The sequence below is a fragment of the Brassica oleracea genome, chromosome C7 (genome assembly GCF_000695525.1).
Source record: "Brassica oleracea var. oleracea cultivar TO1000 chromosome C7, BOL, whole genome shotgun sequence".
Taxonomy (NCBI): Eukaryota; Viridiplantae; Streptophyta; class Magnoliopsida; order Brassicales; family Brassicaceae; genus Brassica; species Brassica oleracea.
Window position 1 is genome coordinate 10,455,055 of NC_027754.1, and position 5,220 is coordinate 10,460,274.

At 41.6% G+C, this 5,220-nt stretch overlaps 1 pseudogene; it reads left to right on the forward strand.

Moving 5' to 3' along the window:
* Positions 1-347: 347 nt before the first annotated feature.
* Positions 348-5,220, forward strand: part of LOC106301990 — a 25,272-nt pseudogene continuing 20,399 nt past the window's right edge.

Below are 5,220 nucleotides of genomic sequence, written 5' to 3' on the forward strand. Positions count from 1 at the left end.
TCTGTTTGACTCCAAGTTTTGAGTCACTTTTGCAAAAAGCCCTAAAACTTATGATAAATCGATTCTGAAAACTAAAGAGTGTGACAATTTTATGCTAGATCTGTTATACAAGTCGACAAAAATAAAAACATTTTGAGTTTCGAGGGGCGGCGACATCAGAGCCCAAATCAAAAGTGGTATTTCTTCCATCCAAACCAAAACAGTAAACCAAACCGATCATGAAATTCGAATACGATTTTGACTAAACCAAATCGACACCATCGCCGAATCTTTCACCATTCCGATGCCTAGTAGCTTAAACTCATTTCAAAAACCAATACTCGCACTCGCTTCTTCTTCTTCTTCTTCTTCTCCTCCTCCTCCTAAACCACTTTCTCGCACTCTGCAACTCTGTGGACATGTTCTCTCCACTGACGAAGAGACCTAAGCAAAGCTCTCGCAATGACAGAACTCCACACCATCGAGTTGCTCCGCCGGATTCTCCAGCAACTCACAATCGCGAATCAGCTCAGCGAGACAGTTTCATCTCAGATCGTCCCGCCACTGGAACTCCTGCACGCCTTGGGGTCCTTGTTTGTCTGTTCTAGCTAGGTATTTTGATTCCCTCTGTCAATGTTTGCTTTCATTTCCACCTCTGTCGTCCCGGATCTTGTATTAATATCCCTGTTCATCGTCGTTGTTATGCTTAAGAGTTTCTCCTGTCAACAATGGTGAAAAAGGAGATGATACAAACCAATTAAAGCCTGTGTTCTTTGGAGAGTTCCCCCAGTTGGTTCGAGATGAACAAACATGCTTCTTGAGGAATAATAGCCCTCTGGTTAGTATCATGTGCACTAGATAGAAACAGTTTTCTTCTATGTTCTTAGTGTTTTCTTATTCTTCTCCAGGGGATGTAAATGTATCCGGTGGAATGGACAAAGAAACCTGCCTCTCTTGGTTTATCATTGGAACTAAACTTTTTGTCTGGAGTCAGTTGACAACCTTTACCATCAAGAAAGTGTGTTGTTCTTGTAATTCCTTTGGTCAATGAAGAGTCTGGTAGTGCTTTACAAGGTGGTAAAAGCTAGTTGGTTAGCGCTGTCTCTTGGGATCAGTCCGCTGGTGCAGCAAGCAGGGCTCGTTCTCCTGTTGGTATTGTGATGGTTCATGATACAGGGAATCAATCACTAATGCCACGTCATCATAGATGAGAGAGAAGCCAACAAAGAGTCGTATATAAACAGAGCATACACTTTCATTTTCATTAATCAAGAAATTTGTAAAAGTTTGTTAGATCATCTTCTTCATCTTAGGGTTTTTTCTAAAGAATCTTTCTGTAATTCTACTTTTGGTTCAAACTTGGAAAAGATCGTTCTAGATCTGGATCTTTTGCAATTGATCTACCGATAGGTGTTTTAGGAACGTTTATTCGGATTTATCGGTTCGTAATACAGATTGTTCTGTATCAGTGGTATCAGAGTCGTCGCGTCCTCGGATCGATGGTAGAGCTTGGTGATTTTGTCAAAGCTTGGTGATCGGAATCCATGGCAGAGACTAGATCGCAAGGGTTGCTGGCGCCTGAGTCGGAATTGAGTCTTCAGCAACTTCTGGAAAGATTGCGCCTCCGTTACGAACGTCCAAGTTACGCCGAGCATCGTAATCTCCAACCGGCGTCTGCAGTAACTACGTTCAACCATCAAGCATCTGTTCCAGCATCGACGGTTAGTGAAGCTCCGATCAGAAAGCGAACAAAGAAGATCCGTCGGATAATATCGCGTGAAGAGATTGACGATCAAAGGTTCACGGGGTTATGTGTGTTCTGCGACAAACCGTAAACTCTAGAGCACTACCACAAGAACGCAAGACTTTTCATGATAGATGGTGATAAAGATCAACTCTCCTGTGATAAAGATTTGGTCGAAAAGGAAGTTGAATCAAAATCGTTCTTGCCCAATGAGAGGTGCGATGTATCAGGTTTGATTGCAAAGATGGATATAATTGATGCAATTGCAACACTGGACACAAACGAGTCGATTGGAACAAAGGATTCCACGGATTCGATTACAAAAATTGATCCGCACCAAGATACTGAGTCACTTGAAGTATATTTGTCGGCATCAATTCCTGAAAGCAATTCAAACCAAGACGTTTAAGCAGATTATGTTTCTCAGCTTGAGGAGTTCGAAAAAGAGGTATAAGCATTCTCTTTGGAACCAAGCCTTAGAGTAGATCAACGTCAGTCTATGTTGCTTCAGAACATTGTCTCTCAGCTACTAGTCAATGGTTCACACTGTGTTAGTGTTTGGCTTGCTCCAAAAATAGAAGAATCCTTCATTTTAGATGTGGAGCTGGGGGTTCAGTTGATTCAAAAGGCAGTAAAAGCTACTGATTTCGTTGAGCACCACTTGTTTGATCAGTTGTCTCTAAGACAGCTCAAGAGTCAAAAGGACTGGACTTTCAAGTACAAACTTAAGAAAAGAAGCCAGCATTCCAGTGTCAAGGTTTGTACAGAGAAGGAAGAGCTTCAGGTGGTTGTTAGTGACAATATCAATGATGGTTTTGGATGGGATCACTTATGCGGTTATCATGAAGAGATGCTAAGAGTTTGTGCTACTGAAGTTGAAGAGCTTGTACCCCTGAAATATTCCAAAACATGGAGGTTTAAGTTCAGGAAGAACAAGCCATCCATTGCTTTATGTGGAGAGCAGGAAGAAGACAAGTGGGAGCATTTAAATGGAAACATGCCTTCTGGTTTTGATTGCAGTACGTGCGTTGTGTATATGCAATCTAACTTGCAAGCTACATTAGAAGGATGTATGGTTACGGATAGGCTGCAGAACTTCTATACATAGAGGTGGCAGAGGGTTGTTGTGAGAGGGAGATGTGATAGTACACAGAAGCTTATGGCGTTCTATGAATTGGTGCAGAGTTCTTGGTTCCTTGAAATCTTTTGTGTGTCCAATGGAACTGGTTCTTTTACAATATGGCATCGCTGGAGGTGCAAGGGAGCCTCTACTCTATATGAAACGAAAGAAGCAGAAAAGTTGAAGGCACTGACTGAGTTGATTGCAGATAAAATAAAGATAGTTTGTCCAGACGAGTTAAGAGTTGGTCGTATTGATTCAAGCGTGTGTGCTACTGCAGTTGAAGAACACGTGCTCCTGAAATTGTATAAATCTTGGCAATTCAAGTTCAGAGACAAGATGGAGACTATCAAATGGACAGATAGTCTCATTGATCTATGGAAACTGAGCATTTTAACTCTGTCGGCAATCAGCTTGATCTTTTTAACTGAGCGTTGTCTCATTGAGAAGCTGCTGATTCTGAAAGTTACAGTGGAATTTGATGAGTTTCATGGCCAGCGAAGAGAGTGTGTTCTTGAGCTTCATTTCAGGATGTTTGGCTGTGGCTAAGCTGCTAAACTTCTGTACCAAGAGGGGGCTAGTGGATATTGCGAGATGGAGATTTCTCTGAGAACGTATTGCCATGCCACAACAAACAGTTTAAGAGTTTCAAGCTAACCTTGTGGTCAAGGTTTTTTGAGGGGGAAAGATTTGATACAGGGAATCAATCACTAATGCCACGTCATCATTCTTGTGGTCAAGGTTTTTTGAAGGGGAAAGATTTGATACTGGGAATCAATCACTAATGCCACGTCATCATAGATGAGAGAGAAGCCAACAAAGAGTCGTATATAAACGGAGCATCCACTTTCATTTTCATTAATCAAGAAAATTGTAAAAGTTTGTTAGATCATCTTCTTCATCTTAGGGTTCTTTCTAAAGAATCTTTCTGTAATTCTACTTTTGGTTCAAACTTGGAAAAGATCGGTCTAGATCGGGATCTTTTGCAATTAAGCTACCGATAGGTGTTTTAGGAACGTTTATTCGGGTTTATCGGTTCGTAATACAGATTGTTCTGTATCAGTGGTATCAGTGTCGTTGCGTCCTCGGATCGATGGTAGAGCTCGGTGATTTTGTCAAAGCTTGGTGATCGGAATCCATGGCAGAGACTAGATCGCAAGGGTTGCTGGCGCCTGAGTCGGAATTGAGTCTTCAGCAACTTCTGGAAAGATTGTGCCTCCGTTACGAACGTCCAAGTTACACCAAGCATTGTAATCTCCAACCGGCGTCTGCAGTAACTACGTTCAACCATCAAGCATCTGTTCCAGCATCGACGGTTAGCGAAGCTCCGATCAGAAAGCGAACAAAGAAGATCCGTCGGATAATATCGCGTGAAGAGATTGACGATCAAAGGTTCAAGAGGTTATGTGTGTTCTACGACAAACCGGAAACTCTAGAGCACTACCACAAGAACGCAAGACTTTTCATGATAGATGGTGATGAAGATCAACTCTCCTGTGATAAAGATTTGGTCGAAAAGGAAGTTGAATCAAAATCGTTCTTGCCCAATGAGAGGTGCGATGTATCAGGTTTGATTGCAAAGATGGATATAATTGATGCAATTGCAACACTGGACACAAACGAGTCGATTGGAACAAAGAATTCCACGGATTCGATTACAAAAATTGATCCGCACTAAGATACTGAGTCACTTGAAGTGTATTTGTCGGCTTCAATTCCTGAAAGCAATTCAAACCAAGACGTTTAAGCAGATTATGTTTCTCAGCTTGAGGAGTTCGAAAAAGAGGTATAAGCATTCTCTTTGGAACCAAGCCTTAGAGTAGATCAACGTCAGTCTATGTTGCTTCAGAACATTGTCTCTCAGCTACTAGTCAATGGTTCACACTGTGTTAGTGTTTGGCTTACTCCAAAATAGAAGAATCCTTCATTTTAGATGTGGAGCTGGGGGTTCAGTTGATTCAAAAGGCAGTAAAAGCTACTGATTTCGTTGAGCACCACTTGTTTGATCAGTTGTCTCTAAGACAGCTCAAGAGTCAAAAGGACTGGACTTTCAAGTACAAACTTAAGAAAAGAAGCCAGCATTCCAGTGTCAAGGTTTGTACAGAGAAGGAAGAGCTTCAGGTGGTTGTTAGTGACAATATCAATGATGGTTTTGGATGGGATCACTTATGCGGTTATCATGAAGAGATGCTAAGAGTTTGTGCTACTGAAGTTGAAGAGCTTGTACCCCTGAAATATTCCAAAACATGGAGGTTTAAGTTCAGGAAGAACAAGCCATCCATTGCTTTATGTGGAGAGCAGGAAGAAGACAAGTGGGAGCATTTAAATGGAAACATGCCTTCTGGTTTTGATTGCAGTACGTGCGTTGTGTATATGC